We start from the raw sequence: 19089 nt of genomic DNA, 5'->3' as shown, positions 1-19089 counted from the left end.
GTGGGAGTAGGACTCCTCCCTGGCGCGCCCTCCCCTGGCCGGCCGCCTTCTCCCCCTGGTCCTTTATATACGGGGGCAGGGGGGCACCTCTAGAGACAACAATTGATCTCTTGATCTCTTAGCCGTGTGTGGTGCCCCCCTCCACCATATTCCACCTCGATCATATCGTAGCGGTGCTTAGGCGAAGCCCTGCATCGGTAGCATCATCATCACCGTCACCATGCCGTCGTGCTGACGAAACTCTCCCGTGAAGTGATGTCTACTACGCAACCTTCTTCTTGTAGACGTTGTTGGGCCTCCAAGTGCAGAGGTTTGTAGTACAGTAGCAAATTTCCCTCAAGTGGATGACCTAAGATTTATCAATCCGTGAGAGGCGTAGGATAAAGATGGTCTCTCTCAAACAACCCTGCAACCAAATAGCAAAGAGTCTCTTGTGTCCCCAACACACCCAATACAATGGTAAATTGTATAGGTGCACTAGTTCGTCGAAGGGATGGTGATACAAGTGCAATATGGATGGTAGATATAGATTTTTGTAATCTGAAAATATAAAAACAGCAAGGTAACTAATGATAAAAGTGAGCGTAAACGGTATTGCAATGCTAGGAAACAAGGCCTAGGGTTCATACTTTCACTAGTGCAAGTTCTCTCAACAATAATAACATAATTGGATCATATAACTATCCCTCAACATGCAACAAAGAGTCACTCCAAAGTCACTAATAGCGGAGAACAAACGAAGAGATTATGGTAGGGTACGAAACCACCTCAAAGTTATTCTTTCCGATCAATCCATTGGGCTATTCCTATAAGTGTCACAAACAGCCCTAGAGTTCGTAGTAAAATAACACGTTAAGACACACATCAACCAAAACCCTAATGTCACCTAGATACTCCAATGTCACCTCAAGTGTCCGTGGGTATGATTATACGATATGCATCACACAATCTCAGATTCATCTATTCAACCAACACATGGAACCTCAAAGAGTGCCCCAAAGTTTCTACCGGAGAATCAAGACGAAAACGTGTGCCAACCCCTATGCATAGGTTCATGGGCGGAACCCGCAAGTTGATCGCCAAAACATACATCAAGTGATTCAATAGAATAACCCATTGTCACCACGGTTATCCCACGCAAGACATACATCAAGTGTTCTCAAATCATTAAAGACTCAATCCGATAAGATAACTTCAAAGGGAAAACTCAATCCATTACAAGAGAGTAGAGGGGAAGAAACATCATAAGATCCAACTATAATAGCAAAGCTCGCGATACATCAAGATCGTGCCAAATAAAGAACACGAGAGAGAGAGATCAAACACATAGCTACTGGTACATACCCTCAGCCCCGAGGGTGAACTACTCCCTCCTCGTCATGGAGAGCGCTGGGATGATGAAGATGGCCACCGGTGAGGGTTCCCCCCTCCGGCAGGGTGCCGGAACAGGGCCCCGATTGGTTTTTGGTGGCTAAAGAGGCTTGCGGCGGCGGAACTCCCGATCTATTCTGTTCCCTGATCGTTTTAGGGTATATGGATATATATAGGCGGAAGAAATACGTCAGGGGAGCCACGAGGGGCCCACGAGGGTGGAGGGCGCGCCCCCTGCCTCGTGCCTCCCTCGTTGCTTCCTTAACATGGACTCCAAGTCTCCCGGGCTGCTTTCCTTCCAAAAATAACTTCTCCAGAAGATTTCATTCCGTTTCGACTCCGTTTGATATTCCTTTTCTTCGAAACACTGAAACAAGGGAAAAAACAGGAACTGGCACTGGGCTCTGGGTTAATAGGTTAGTCCCAAAAAATAATATAAAAGTGTTTAATAAGGCCCATAAACATCCAAAACAGATAATATGATAGCATGGAATAATAAAAAATTATAGATACGTTGGAGACGTATCAACATCCCCAAGCTTAATTCCTGCTCGTCCTCGAGTAGGTAAATGATTAAAATAGAATTTTTGATGTGGAATGCTACTTGGCATAATTTCAATGTAATTCTTCTTAATTGTGGTACGAATATTCAGATCCGAAAGATTCAAGATAAAAGTTCATATTGACATAAAAGTAATAATACTTCAAGCATACTAACTAAGCAATTATGTCCTCTCAAAATAACATGGCCAAAGAAAGTTCATCCCTACAAAATCATTTAGTTTAGTCATGCTCCATTTTCGTCACACAAGAATGCTCTCATCATGCACAACCCCGATGACAAGCCAAGCAATTGTTTCATACTTTAGTAATCTCAAACTTTTTCAACCTTCACGCAATACATGAGCGTGAGCCATGGACATAGCACTTTGGATGGAATAGAATATGATGATGGGGGTTATGTGGAGAAGACAAAAAGGGAGAAAGTCTCACATCAACGAGGCTAATCAATGAGCTATGGGGATGCTCATCGATTGATGTTAATGCAAGGAGTAGGGATTGCCATGCAACGGATGCACTAGAGCTATAAATGTATGAAATCTCAACAAAAGAAACTAAGTGGGTGTGCATCCAACTTGCTTGCTCACGAATACCTAGGGCACTTGAGGAGGCCCATTGTTGGAATATACAAGCCAAGTTCTATAATGAAAAATTCCCACTAGTATATGAAAGTGACAAAACAAGAGACTCTCTATCATGAAGATTATGGTGCTACTTTGAAGCACAAGTGTGGTAAAGGATAGTAACATTGTCCCTTCTCTCTTTTTCTCTCATATATTTTTTTGGGCCTTCTCTTTTTTTATGGCCTTTCTCTTTTTTTATATTCCTCACTTGGGACAATGCTCTAGAAAATGATGATCATCACACTTTTATTTATTTACAACTCAATGATTACAACTCGATACTAGAACAAAGTATGACTATATGAATGCCTCCGGCGGTGTACCGGGATATGCAATGAACCAAGAGTGACATGTATGAAAGAATTATGAACGGTGGCTTTGCCACAAGTACTATGTCAACTACACGATCATGCAAAGCAATATGACAATGATGAACGTGTCATGATAAACGGAACGATGGAAAGTTGCATGTCAATATATCTCGGAATGGCTATGGAAATGCCATAATAGGTAGGTATGATGGCTGTTTTGAGGAAGATATAAGGAGGTTTATGTGTGAAAGAGCGTATCATATCACGGGGTTTGGATGCACCGGCGAAGTTTGCACCAACTCTCAATGTGAGAAAGGACAATGCACGGTACCGAAGAGGCTAGCAATGATGGAAAGGTGAGAGTGCGTATAACCCATGGACTCAACATTAGTCATAAAGAACTCACATACTTATTGCAAAAATATACGAGTCATCAAAAACCAAGCATTACGCGCATGATCCTAGGGGGATAGATTGGTAGGAAAAGACCATCGCTCGTCCCCGACCGCCACTCATAAGGAGGACAATCAAAGAACACCTCATGTTTCAAATTTGTTACATAACGTTTACCATACGTGCATGCTACGGTGCAAACTTCAACACAAGTATTTCTCAAATTCACAACTACTCAAGTAGCACAACTTTAATATCACTACCTCCATATCTCAAAACAATCATCAAGCATCAAACTTCTCTTAGTATTCAACACACTCATACGAAAGTTTTTACTAGTCTTGAATGCCTAGCATATTAGGATTAAGCAAATTGCCATGCTATTTAAGACTCTCAAAATAATATAAGTGAAGCATGAGAGTTCATCTATTTCTTCAAAATAAAACCACCACCGTGCTCTAAAAGGATATAAGTGAAGCACTAGAGCAAATGACAAACTACTCCGAAAGATATAAGTGAAGATCAATGAGTAGTTAAATAATTATGTAGCTATGTGAAGACTCTCTCATTTAAGAATTTCATATCTTGGTATTTTATTCAAACAGCAAGCAAAGCTAAAGAAAATAAAATGACGCTCCAAGCAAAACACATATCATGTGGTGAATAAAAATATAGCTCCAAGTAAAGTTACCGATGGACGAAGACGAAAGAGGGGATGCCATCCGGGGCATCCCCAAGCTTAGGCTCTTGGTTGTCCTTGAATATTACCTTGGGGTGCCTTGGGCATCCCCAAGCTTAGGCTCTTGCCACTCCTTATTCCATAGTCCATCGAATCTTAACCCAAAACTTGAAAACTTCACAACACAAAACTTAACAGAAAACTCGTGAGCTCCATTAACGAAAGAAAACAAACACCACTTCAAGGTACTGTAATGAACTCATTCTTTATTTTTATTTGTGTTAAGCCTACTGTATTCCAACTTCTCTATGGTTTGTAAATTATTTTACTAGCCATAGATTCATCAAAATAAGCAAACAACACACGAAAAACAGAATCTCTCAAAACAGAAGTCTGTAGTAATCTGTAACTAACGCAAACTTCTGGAACTCCAAAAAATCTACCAAAATAGGACGACCTAGACAATTTGTTTATTGATCTGCTGCAATTAGAATCAATATTTTATCACGTTCTGGTGATTTTTAACAATTGTTTCCGTGAACAGAAAGTTTCTGGAATTTTCAGCAAGATCAAATAACTATCATCCCAAAAGATCCTATTGGTTTTACTTGGCACAAACACTAACTAAAACACAAAACCACATCTAAACAGAATATAGATGGATTATTTATTCCTAAACAGAACCAAAAAGCAAGAAACAAGAATAAAAATTGGGTTGCCTCCCAACAAGCGCTAACGTTTAACGCCCCTAGCTAGGCATGATGATTTCAATGATGCTCACATCAAAGATAAGAGTTGAAACATAGCGGGAGCATCATGAAGAATATGAGTAGCACATTTAAGTCTAACCCACTTCCTATGCATAGGGATTTTGTGAGCAAACAACTTATGGGAAGAAAAATCAACTAGCATAGGAAGGCAAAACAAGCATAACTTCAAGATTTTAAGCACATAGAGAGGAAACTTGATATTATTGCAATTCCTACAAGCATATATTCCTCCCTCATAATAAATTTCAGTAGCATCATGAATGAATTCAACAATATAAACATCACATAAAGCATTCTTTTTATGTGTACTTGCATAGAAATTTTACTACTCTCCACATAAGCAAACTTATTGTCACCAATAGTAGTGGGAGCAAACTCAACAAAATAACTATCATGTGAAGCATAATCCAATTGAAAATTAAAATCATGATGACAAATTTCATGGTTATCTTTATTCTTTATAGCATACATGTCATCACAATAATCATCATAAATAGGAGGCATGCTTTCATCATAATATATTTTCTCACCAAAACTTGGGGGACAAAAAATATCATCTTCATCAAACATAGCTTCCCCAAGCTTGTGGCTTTGCATATCATTAGCATCATGTATATTCAAGGAATTCATACTAACAACATTGCAGTCATATTCATCATTCACATATTTAGTGCCAAACATTCTAATGCATTCTTCCTCTAGCAATTGAGCAGAATTATCGGAATCCTTATTTTCACGGAAGACATTAAAAAGATGAAGCATATGAGGTACCCTCAATTCCATTTTTTTGTAGTTTTCTTTTATAAACTAAACTAGTGATAAAACAAGAAACTAAAAGATTCTATTGCAATATCTAAAGATATACCTTCAAGCACTCACGTCCCCGGCAACGGCGCCAGAAAAGAGCTTGATGTCTACTACGCAACCTTCTTCTTGTAGATGTTGTTGGGCCTCCAAGTGCAGAGGTTTGTAGGACAGTAGCAAATTTCCCTCAAGTGGATGACCTAAGGTTTATCAATCCGTGGGAGGCGTATGATGAAGATGGTCTCTCTCAAACAACCCTGCAACCAAATAGCAAAGAATATCTTGTGTCCCCCAGACACCCAATACAATGGTAAATTGTATAGGTGCACTAGTTCGGCGAAGAGATGGTGATACAAGTGCAATATGGATGGTAGATATAGGTTTTTGTAATCTGAAAGTATAAAAATAGCAAGGTAACTAATGATAAAAGTGAGCGTAAACGCTATTGCAATGCTAGGAAACAAAGCCTAGGGTTCATACTTTCACTAGTGCAAGTTCTCTCAACAATAATAACATAATTGGATCATATAACTATCCCTCAACATGCAACAAAGAGTCAATCCAAAGTCACTAATAGCGGAGAACAAACGAAGAGATTATGGTAGGGTACGAAACCACCCCAAAGTTATTCTTTCCGATCAATCCATTGGGCTATTCCTATAAGTTTCACAAACAGCCCTAGAGTTCATAGTAAAATAACACCTTAAGACACACATCAACCAAAACCCTAATGTCACCTAGATACTCCAATGTCACCTCAAGTGTCCGTGTGTATGATTATACGATATGCATCACACAATCTCAGATTTATCTATTCAACCAACACATAGAACCTCAAAGAGTGCCCCAAAGTTTCTACCGGAGAATCAAGACGAAAACGTGTGCCAACCCCTATGCATAGGTTCATGGGTGGAACCCGCAAGTTGATCACCAAAAACATACATCAAGTGATTCAATAAAATAACCCATTGTCACCACGGTTATCTCACGCAAGACATACATCAAGTGTTCATAAATCATTAAAGACTCAATCCGATAAGATAACTTCAAAGGGAAAACTCAATCCATTACAAGAGAGTAGAGGGGGAGAAACATCATAAGATCCAACTATAATAGCAAAGCTCGCGATACATCAAGATCGTGCCAAATCAAGAACACGAGAGAGAGAGATCAAACACATAGCTACTGGTACATACCCTCAGCCCCGAGGGTGAACTACTCCCTCCTCGTCATGGAGAGCGCCGGGATGATGAAGATGGCCACCGGTGAGGGTTCCCCCCTCCGGCAGGGTGCCGGAACAGGGTCCCGGAACAGGGTCCCGATTGGTTTTTGGTGGCTAAAGAGGCTTGCGGCAGCGGAATTCCCAATCTATTCTGTTCTCTGATCGTTTTTGGGTATATGGATATATATAGGCGGAAGAAATACGTCAGGGGAGCCATGAGGGGCCCACGAGGGTGGAGGGCGCGCCCCCCTGCCTCGTGCGTCCCTCGTTGCTTCCTTGACGTGGACTCCAAGTCTCCCGGGTTGCTTTCCTTCCAAAAATAACTTCTCCAGAAGATTTCATTCCGTTTTGACTCTGTTTGATATTCCTTTTCTTCGAAACGCTGTAACAAGGGAAAAACAGGAACTGGCACTGGGCTCTAGGTTAATAGTTTAGTCCCAAAAAATAATGTAAAAGTGTTTAATAAGGCCCATAAACATCCAAAACAGATAATATAATATCATGGAACAATAAAAAAATATAGATACGTTGGAGACGTATCATGAAGCTCTGCTAGATCGGAGTTCGCGGGACGTCATCGAGCTGAACGTGTGCTGAACTCGGAGGTTCCGTACGTTCGGTACTTGGATCGGTCGAATCGTGAAGACGTACGGCTACATCAACCGCGTTGTGCTAACGCTTCCGCTTTCGGTCTACGAGGGTACGTGGAAGACACTCTCCCCTCTCGTTGCTATGCATCACCATGATCCTGTGTGTGCGTAGGATTTTTTTTGAAATTACTATGTTCCCCAACACTTACGGTCCTCGCTGTGCCATCGCATCAACTTAGCATGCTCTTTGTTTCTGAACAGTCGTTTCAACCATGGTATTATAGGAGCATACCACATCACCTTCGCAGGAACCCTCTTCTTGCGGGGCTTGCTGTCAACATCACCAGGGTCATCTCGTCTAATCTTATACCGCAATGCACCGCATACCGGGCATGCGTTCAAATCCTTGTACGCACCACGGTAGAGGATGCAGTTATTAGGGCATGCATGTATCTTCTGCACCTCCAATCCTAGAGGGCATACGACCTTCTTTGCTGCGTACGTACTGTCGGGCAATTCGTTATCCTTTGGAAGCTTCTTCTTCAATATTTTCAGTAGCTTCTCAAATCCTTTGTCAGGCACAGCATTCTCTGCCTTCCACTGCAGCAATTCCAGTACGGTACCGAGCTTTGTGTTGCCATCTTCGCAATTGGGGTACAACCCTTTTTTGTGATCCTCTAACATGCGATCGAACTTCAGCTTCTCCTTTTGACTTTCGCATTGCATCCTTGCATCGACAATGACCCGGCGGAGATCATCATCATCGGGCACATCGTCTGGTTGCTCTTGATCTTCAGCAGCTTCCCCCGTTGCAGCATCATCGGGCACATCGTCTGGTTCCTCTTGATCTTCAGCAGCTCCCCCCGTTGCAGCATCACCGTATTCAGGGGGCACATAGTTGTCATCGTCCTCTTCTTCTTCGCCGTCTTCCATCATAACCCCTATTTCTCCGTGCCTCGTCCAAACATTATAGTGTGGCATGAAACCCTTGTAAAGCAGGTGGGTGTGAAGGATTTTCCGGTCAGAGTAAGACTTTGTATTCCCACATTTAGGGCATGGTCAACACATAAAACCATTCTGCTTGTTTGCCTCAGCCACTTCGAGAAAATTATGCACGCCCTTAATGTACTCGGAGGTGTGTCTGTCACCGTACATCCATTGCCGGTTCATCTGCGTGCATTATATATAATTATGTGTGTCAAAAGTAAGAAAATCAGACAAGTATCTATCTAAAGTAAGAAAATCAGACAAGTATGTATCTAAAGTAAGAAAATCAGAAAGAAGATAAGAACAAGAGGCTCACCACGGTGGTGCCGGCGACGAGATCGGCGCGGGCGATCGACGGTGGTGAAAACGGGGACGGGGTGTGACGGACCGCTAAACCTAGACAAATCTCGGGAAAAATGGAGCTCCGAGGTCGAGCTTCGAGAGGAGAAAGCTTAACTAGTGTGGCTCGGGCATTTCATCGAACACCTCATGTGCATAGGAGGTGAGCTAGAGCACCCAATGCCCTCCCCCTCGCCGGCCAGCAAAAACAGAGCATTGTGGAGTGCTCAGCTGCGGCGATGGGGTATATATATAGGCAACTTATTTGTGCTGGTTCGAGGCAGGAACCGGAACTAAATCCCCCCCTTCTGTACCGGTTCTAGGCATGAACCGGTACCAATGGCTGTGGGCCAGGAGCGCGGCCCATTGGTCCCGGTTCGTGCCTAGAACCGGAACAAATGGATCCAGACGAACCGGGACCAATGCCCACGAGGCCCCGGCCGGCCCCCTGGGCTCATGAACTGGGACTAATGCCCCCCATGGGTCCCGGTTCATGAAGAACCGGCACTAATGGGCTGGCCAGGCCCGAACCAAAGCCCTGTTTTCTACTAGTGGCCTGTTTGGTACTTGATATAAACTGTATATTTAGGGCCTGTTTGATAGTTGTCCAGCTTTCAGATCCACCACAAACCCTTAGTGGATCTGGGCCGAACGTTCCAGCTCCCGGAAGCTAGCTTCCTGTATCTAACGAGGTTCTACGTATAAAAAACTGTTGCAACGTTTTAGGTGGCGCTGGTGCACCGGCCCAAACATTCCGCCGGTCTACTGCTAGCCACTCGATTTAGAAAAGAGAACCGTCAGATCTCAGCGTTGTCTTCCTCCCTTCCCCGTCTTCCTTCTCACTCCCACACGCATAGGAGACAGAGAAAACAAGAAGGGATTCACACGCTCCCCGCTAGAACACCACCTCCTCCTAGTCTTAGTTGTGGTCGTGCCCGACGAGCTCCGGTGAGGTCCCACCCCCCTGTCCGCCGAGATTGCATCACAACCACCATTGAGTTTAGGCGTGATTCACCATGGACGGAACTCTAAAAACGGTCAGATCCAGCGCGCGGGGGGCATCATTGCTACATCCCCAACGTAACCACACCTCCGGCTCGCCGTGGTCGTCGCCTTGCCCCATCGTGTCCAGCTTAAAAGGATCCAAAAAAGCAACAAAATCTTAGTGGTCGGTTGAAGCAAATCATTATAAGGTTCCAGCAAAAAAGATATCGTTTCCAGCAAAATCAAGCTCAACACATATAACTTCAGTGTTTGATTGTAGAAAAAAAACACTAGTTCCAGCAAAATAACTCAGCAGGGAGACTCCCATTCTCGATTGTAGCAAACAAAAGAAGGATTGTAGCAAAAAGAAAGGGTGTATCCAACAAAAACATACACTGGTTCTAGCAAAAACACTCGTCGGCGGCGAGGGCGCCTTTTGTTCCGGCAAATCGCAGGGCTGATGGCAGCAAAAATTGATGCCGGTTCCAGCAAATAGATGGCCGGTTGCAATAAAAAAGGGTCATCCGCAGCCCGCCGTCCGTCTCCACGGCATGAAGACCTTTCGACGGTTGAAGCAGTGTGGGGCATCGGTTCCAGCCCTGGGATGCCCGGTTGCAGCAAAAACGCCATCGCCGTCTCCAGCACCGGCGGGTGCTGATTGCAGCGCCTGTCATCGTCGACAGAAAAACGGATGCAGAGGTGGTGGATGGTGGTTCTCCCAGGGTCAGAGATCCGCGATGGCCGCTACTCGCAGCGCCGTGTGTAGACCACTGCGGCGCCGTGTGGAGGAAGAAGCAGAGAGCGAGCAGGGATGGTGGAGCGCGCCGCGAGGATAGGATTGGGATGAATGGAGCGAGAGAGATGGCATGTGCGGTGAGAAAAGGAAGGGGATGGATAAGGCAGGGATGGATAAGGCAGTGCTCGCGTATGGTGCGTGGGGCCCTAGGTAGTGCGTGTGTGTGTGGGAACGACCGGCGCAAGTTTCAGCTGGTCCGCCGACTCGAAGCGTTTCCCTTTAGGTAATCCCAGAAAAGTGGCACATACAGGTTACGAATGAATGTCACCGCCAACTTACTCGAGTGGCACGTACCGGCTCGCTACCTTCTCTCTTGGTAGGTCCATTTTGCATCATTATTTCTTACTATAATTTATCTTATTTCAATATATATTTCACATTATCATGCAGTTCTAATGTATTATCTCTCTTAAAATGCAAGGAATACAAAGATAGGGAATTGCAGGACTTCTAGAAATCTGAACCTAAAATGTAACAAACTAAAAAGAAATTCTTCGGATCTCAAAGAATTATTTTGGAATATGTTGTGAATTATGGAGCAAAGAGGGACCAGAGGGCAGCCCCGCATCCACTTGGCCTGATGGCGTGGCCATCCCCTAGGCGTGCAACCTGGCAGTGTGGGGCCTTGTTGGGCCCTCGCCTGATGTCCTTTGGCTATAAATTCCATTTTACCCAAGAAAATATTATAGAAAATACTCAGGACTTTCAGACGCCGTCTGCGAGGTGAAACTTTGGCGAGCACTTTTGCTCTTTGACGGAGTGATTCTGCTAGGAAGACTTCCCTCCAGGAGGGGGAAATCGAAGCCTTCATCATCACCAACACTCCAATCATCGTGGGGATCATCATATTCATAAACTTCTTCACCCGAACCACCTCTTCTCCAAACCCTAGTTCTTCTTTGTGTTCAATCTTTGTATCAAAACTCAGATTGGTACCTGGGAGTACTTGTACGTGTTGATTACATCTTGTAGTTGATGCTTAGGAGAATTATTGGTGAAAGATTGCTATGTTTAGATTGGTAATCCCATATTTATACCCACTGATCATCATCATATGATTATTTGTGAGTAGTTCCGTTGGTTTTAGAGGACATGGGAGAAGTCTTGTTGATAGTAATCATGTGAAGTTGGTTATCATTCAATGTTTTGATGGTATGTTGTGTTGTTCTTTCTCTACTGGTGTTATGTGAACACCGACTAGATGACACTTCACCATCTTTGGGCCAAGGGGAAGACATTGCACAATTAGTTTATAGATGATGGGTTGCGGGGATAGAAACCCAAATCCCAGTTTATGATTTGTTCCATGAGGGACTATTTTGGATCCAAATATTTAATGCTATGGTTAGACTTTTCTTAAATTTTTATCTTTTAGTTGCGGATTCTTGCATGGAGAGTATAATCATAAGTAGGTATATGTTAAAGTATGGGACACTACCTTAGCTCTAGTCCACCAACACAACACTTATCGAAGCAATGAACTGTAAATTAATGAATCGTGGTGAAACTAACTTGATGATATTCTTGTGTGTCCTCAAGAGAATTTAAGTTAATTATAAGAAACACCTCCAACTTGTCCTTAGCACACTTAAGGATTGGGATACTTGTTGCACCTACTTACATATGTTACTTGTTACCTTGTCACGAATTATCTTGCTATCAAACTATCTATCAAAACTATCTATACAATACCACCAGTGAAACCTTGCTGAAAACTACTTGTCAATTCCTTCTGCTCCTCACTGGGTTTAACACTCTTACTTGTCGAAAGGACTATGATTGGTCCCCTACACTTGTGGTCATCATCTCAACGCTCTCTCAATATCCTTACCTCTCCTGGGCACCTCCCTTTTTCCTGAAGGGGGGAAGGCACCTTAGGTCACTAGCTAAATGGGCCAACTTCCCAACTTCTTGGGCCGGCAGCCCAAATAAAAAATTGAATCCATATCGATCGCATCGAACGATTTTCTCTACGGTGCTTTGGCCGGTAGAAGCTGGAGGTTGGCAGGTGAAGAAGGAGTTGGAAATTTTGTGAAGCTGGGCAGCTAGCACTAGTAGAAAACAGACCTTACGTCCCGATCATTAGTGTCGGTTTGGTTTGGGCCCGGGATAAGTCCCGGTCCGAGCCGGCCACCATTAGACCTTGTTCGTTTGTGACCTATAGTCCCGGTTCATGATACAAACCGGGACTAAAGGGGTCGTGGCAGGCTGGTGTCAAGCTGGGGCCCCCACGAGCCCATTTTACTGGACGCAAAAGTTTCTGTTTTCCAACAAGATCAAATCAACTATCACCAAACATACTCCCAAAGGCTTTACTTGGCACAAACACTAATTAAACATAAAAACACAATCATAACAGAGGCATAATTGTGCAAACACTCAACAACAGAAAAGAAAAAGACAAAAATAAAATGCATAGATAGGCATAATGCATAGATTCAAGTATTGTCATCTTTAGTTTTAGATCCATAGGATGCCCTCATGATTGATTCATATGGTGGCCTAATTCTTGTCCTAGGGATGTGTTTCATACTCTTTCTTAGTGGAAATTGAAATATAATATTCCCTTCTTTCATATCAATCACGACACCTATAGTGCGTAAAAAGGTCTACCAAGTATAATAGGACAAGACGGATTGCAATCAATATCAAGAATAATAAAATCTATGGGCACATAATACTTATTTGCAAGAATAAGAACATCATCAATTCTTCCCATAGGCTTTTTAATAGTAGAATCCGCCAATTGCAAAATAAGAGAACATTCTTCAATATCGATAAGACCAAGCACATCACATAAAGATTTCGGAATTGTGGAAACACTAGCACCCAAATCACATAAAGAAAATCACTCATAATTTTTAATCTTAAATTTTATAGTAGGTTCCCGTTCATCATGCAATTTTCTAGGAATTGAAATCTCTAATTCCAACTTTTCTTCTAAAGCTTTCATCATCGCATCTACGATATGTTTAGTAAAATCTTTATTTTGTTCATAAGCATGAGGTGAATTTATCATGGATTGCAACAAAGAAATGCAATCAATCAAAGGGCAACTATCATAATTAATGTCTTTGTAATCCAAAAGAGCGGGCACATCACTAGTTAAAGTTTTGACCTCTCCAAACCCACTTTTATCAATTTCCTCAATAAGATTTTCACCCTCCGAATTATCGGGACACCTTCTAGCTAAAGTTGACTCTTCTTCAATCCTCTTTTCAACAATCTTAATTTTGCTAAACAAGGGATAGAAGAAACACCAATCATTTTAAGATCTTCATCATTTTTTTGAAAGCAATCGGTAGAAAAGGCTCTTTCTAAAAATTATCTTTTAGCTCTAAGCATAGCGGTTCTTTTCTTACTTTCATCCATAGAAACATATAAAGCTTTAATTGATTCCTCAACCTTAGGCACAAAAATTTTCAACTTGAGATTTCCTACGTCGTGAGAAATTCTATCAATGCTTCTAGACATATAATCAATCTTATTCAATTTTTCTTCTATCGTAGTATTGAAAACCTTTTGAGCATTGATAAATTCTTTAATATTATTCTCAAGATCAGAGGTGTTCCCATTATTATTATAAGAAGGATTACCATAATTATTAGAGGAATTTCCAGGAAAAGGCCTATGATTAAAATTACCTCAATAAGCATTACTATTAAAACTGTTTCGCGAGATATAATTCACATCTACGGCATCACTCTTTTTCTCAATTAAAGTAGACAAAGGCACATCATTACGATCAATAGGAGCAATTTTATTAGCAACCAACTTCATAAGAGCATTAACTTTTTCACTCAACGTACTAATTTCTTCAACCGAATTAATTTTTTTCCTAGTAGGTGCTTTTTCAGTATGCCATTGTGATTAATTTGCCATGATATTATCTAGAAATTTATTAGCTTCACCCAAAGTAATTTCCATAAAAGTACCACCGGCGGCGGAATCTAAAAGATTTATAGAAACGAAATTCAATCCCGCATAAATTTTTTGTATGATCATCCAAAGATTTAAACCTTGAGTAGGACAATTTCTTAGCATCAATTTCATTCTTTCCCAAGATTGCGCAACATGCTCATGCTCAAGTTGCTTAAAATTCATGAATGGTGTCCTAAGGGAAATAATTTTAGCGGGCGGAAAATACTTAGTAATAAAAGCACCTTTGCACTTATCCCAGGAAGCAATACTATTGTGAGGTAAAGAAGAAAACCAAATTTTCGCACGATTTCGCAAAGAAAACGGAAATAATTTCAACTTCACAATATCATTGTCCACATCTTTTTTCTTTTGCATATCGCATAATTTTACGAATGTGTTTAGATGGGACGCGGCATCCTCATTATGAGTATCGGAAAATTGATCTTTCGTAACAAGATTCAACAAGCGGCATTGATATCACAAGACTCCGCACTAGTGGCGGGAGGAGCAATCGGAGTGCTAATAAAATCATTATGATTGGTTTGGAAAAATCACACAACTTTGTATTTTCTTGAGACATCGTGACTACGCAAACAAGATTGCACACAAAAACAGATCTAACGAGAAAACAGTGAACGAAAAAGAGGGCGAAGAAAAATGGCAAATTTTGTGAAGTGGGGGAGATGAAAAAGAGAGGCAAATGGCAAATAATGTAAATTTCAAGGAGATGAGATTTTTGATTAGGAACCTTATAGGTGTTGATGATGTTTCCTCGGCAACGGTGCCAGAAATTTCTTTTGATGTCGCTTGAACTGCGTCGGTATTTGCCCAAAGAGGAAGGGGTGACGCAGCACATCTACGGTAGGTATTTCCCCCAGTTATGAAACCAAGGTATCAATCCAGTAGGAGAACAAAGCAACACTATATAAACGGTACCTGCACACAAAGAACAAATACTTGCAACCCGACGCGTAAGAGGGGTTGTCAATCCCTCCACGGTGAAAAGATAGATTGATTTGTGGTAGATTGGATAAATAGCTCTCGATAAAATACGAAATAAAAGATGCAAATAAAAAGTGCAGCAAGGTATTTTTGGGTTTTTGGAATAGTATATCTGAAAATAAAAGTGGAAAATAATAGATCTCGAAGGCAAATATGATAAAGAATAGACCCCGGGGCTGTAGATTTCACTAGTGGCTTCTCTCAGGAAAATACCCACGGTGGGTAAAAAAATTACTGTTGGGCAATTGATAGAACCTCAAATAATTATGATGATATCCAGGCAATGATAAATATATAGGCATCACGTCCAAGATTAGTAGACCGACTCCTGCCTACATCTACTACTACTACTCCACACATCGACCACTATCCAGCATGAATCTAGTGTATTAAGTTCATGGAGAAACGAATTAATGCAATAAGAACGATGACATGATGTAGGCAAGATCTATTCATGTAGGAATAGACCCCATCTTGTTATCCTTAATAGCAACGATCAATATGTGTCTTGCTACCCCTTCTGTCACTGGGAAAGAACAGCGTACGATCGAACCCATCACAAAGCACCTCTTCCCATGACAAGAAAAATCGATCTAGTCAGCCTAACTAAACCAAAGATTCGAAGAAGAAATACGAGGCAATAAATAATCATGCATATAAAAGATCAAAACTCAAATAACTTTCATGGATAAGTAGATCTGATCATAATCTCAAAGTTCATCGGATCACAACAAACACACCGCAAAAAAAGAGTTACATGAAATAGATCTCTAAGAGACGATTGTATTGAGAATCAAAAGACACTACTGGAAATAGAAGATTTTGCCATCAACCACTTCTTTGCCGTCTGATACGTCTCCAACGTATTTATAATTTATGAAGTATTCATGCCAGGTTTACAACATTTTTATATGGTTTTGGCATGATTTGCATGGAACTAACCCGAACCAACGCTGTTTTCAGCAGAACTATGGTGGTGTTTTCCATTTGCCATTTGCCTCTCGTTTTCCTCTCCCCCACTTCACCCTTGCCGTTTTATTCGCCCTCTCTTTTCCGTTCGTCCTTTTGTTTGCTCGTGTTGCCATGTGCCTTCTATATGCTTGCATCTTCGCTTGCTGAAAATCTATTGATATGGATCCACTTAAAGTGTTCTACTTGGATCATCTTAGATCCATATGCGCTCGTGCTGAAACCCCAACTAGCCTAGTTGATGGGAAATCTTTAGATGAGCATGCTCATTTTGTGCGTCATCGATTGTGTGAAAAAGGGAAGCTCTTATGGTATCATATACATAGTTTGCTATGCTATGCTTGGAATCTTTGTGAAATGTGTGATTTTACTTGTTGCTCTAAGAACCCTAAAAAACACCTTCCCTAGCTACCTATGTGAGTTCAATGATAATGAAATCTTATCTTCTTATGCAAAGGGTGTTTATAGTTACTATGATATCGAACAAATTGAAGAATTTGTCGTTTTTAAGGGTGCTCATGAAGTTGCTTCTTTGATTGAAAAGTATGATTTTACTCTCAACAAATCTGAAAATTCAGTCATACTTAAATATTGCAATGAAAACTTTGCTCATAATGTCTATGTCCAAGAATTTACTGAAATAATGACCGTTGCTTTGGAAGAAAATAATGATATGCATGAATCTATAGATAATGATGATTCCGATGATTTGGTTGAAGTATCCCTTGATGAACTTGATGCTTGCTATTCTTGTGGCCATGATGCCAATATTTATGAAGACGAATTTGCTATAGTTCCTTATGCTAAAAATGAGATCGTTGCTATTGCACCCATGCTTGATAGTTCCTTCGATGAAAAGTATGATTGCAATGATTTTACTATAAATTCTGTTGGTGTCAATTGTGCTAATAATATGCAAAACCCTAAGCTTGGGGATGTTAGTTTTGCTATGTCCACTATTTGTTGCAATGATCATGATTGGGGTGATTTTTCTTATGATCTTGAAAATTTATTTAATCCCCATGATGAATATGAGATTGACAATATTGTTTGCAATAATATTGAAAGTGGGTTTGGAAAAGTGTCAACTTTAGATCCCACATATTTGGAGAATATTCAATCTTATGAATTTTTTGATAAAAGTAGGTTTGGAGAGGTCATGACCTTAGTTAATGTTAATCCCACTATTTCGGAAGAGTGTCGACTTTGCATGCATGTGGATCGTGTTGAAAATATTTTATATGATAGCTATATTGTTGAATTTGCTTATGATCCTACGTGTAATTATTATGAGAGAGGAAAATATGGTTGTAGAAATTTTCATGTTACTAAATTACCTCTCGTCATGTTGAGATTGCTATTGTTTCTTTCCTCTTCCTTGTATATGCTAGTTTTTGCTTGCTATGATCATTTGTTTGCCTATAAGATGCCTATGCATAGGAAGTATGTTAGACTTAGATGTGTTTGTCACGTGTTTCATGATGCCCTCTTTGCGCTTCAATTCTTGTCTTTGATGTGAGCATCGTTAGAATTACCAATGCCTAGCTAGGGGCGTTAAACGATAGCGCTTGTTGGGAGGCAACCCAATTTTATTTTTAGTTTTTTTTGCTTTTTGCTTATGTTTAGGAATAAACTTTTGTTCTAGCCTCTGTTTAGATGTGTTTTTATGTTTTAATTAGTGTTTGTGCCAAGTTAAACCTATAGGATCTTCTTGGATGATAGTTATTTGATCTTGCAGAAATTTCCAGAAACTTTCTGTTCACGAAAATAATTGTTAAAAATCACCAGAACGTGATAAAATATTGATTCCAATTGCTTCTGATCAATAAACAAATTTTCTAGGTCTTCCTATTTTGGCTGATGTTTTGGAGTTCCAGAAGTTTGCGTTAGTTACAGATTACTACAGACTGTTCTGTTTTTGACAGATTCTGTTTTTCGTGTGTTGTTTGATTATTTGGATGAATCTATGGCTAGTAAAATAGTTTATAAACCATAGAGAAGTTGGAATACAGTAGGTTTAACACCAATATAAATAAAGAATGAGTTCATTACAGTACCTTGAAGTGGTCTTTTGTTTTCTTTCGCTAACGGAGCTCACGAGATTTTCTGTTGAGTTTTGTGTTGTGAAGTTTTCAAGTTTTGGGTGAAAGATTTGATGGATTACAGAACAAGGAGTGGCAAGAGCCTAAGCTTGGGGATGCCCGTGGCACCCCCAAGATAATCTAAGGACACCATAAAGCCAAAGCTTGGGGATGCCCCGGAAGGCATCCCCTCTTTCGTCTACTTTCATCGGTAAGTTTACTTGGAGCTATATTTTTATTCACCACATGATATGTGTTTTGCTTGGATCGTCTTGTATGATATGAGTCTTTGCTTTTTAGTTTACCACAATCATCCTTTCTGTACACAACTTTTGAGAGAGCCATACATGATTTGGAATTTGTTAGAATACTCTATGTGCTTCGCTTATATCTTTTGAGTTATATAGTTTTGCTCTAGTACTTCACTTATATCTTTTAGAGCATGGTGGTGGATTTGTTTTATAGAAACTATTGATCTCTCATGCTTCACTTAGATTATTTTGAGAGTCCTATATAGCATGGTAATTTGCTTAAATAATCCTAATATGCTTGGTATTCAAGATTAGTAAAAACTTTCTTATGAGTGTGTTGAATACTAAGAAAAGTTTGATGCTTGATAATTGTTTTGAGATATAAAGATGGTGATATTAGAGTCATGCTAGTTGAGTAGTTGTGAATTTGAGAAA

This window comes from Triticum aestivum, chromosome 7D, assembly GCF_018294505.1.
Source record: "Triticum aestivum cultivar Chinese Spring chromosome 7D, IWGSC CS RefSeq v2.1, whole genome shotgun sequence".
NCBI classification, from domain to species: domain Eukaryota; kingdom Viridiplantae; phylum Streptophyta; class Magnoliopsida; order Poales; family Poaceae; genus Triticum; species Triticum aestivum.
The sequence above is the reverse complement of the archived record's forward strand: the minus strand, read 5'-3'. Positions refer to the sequence as shown.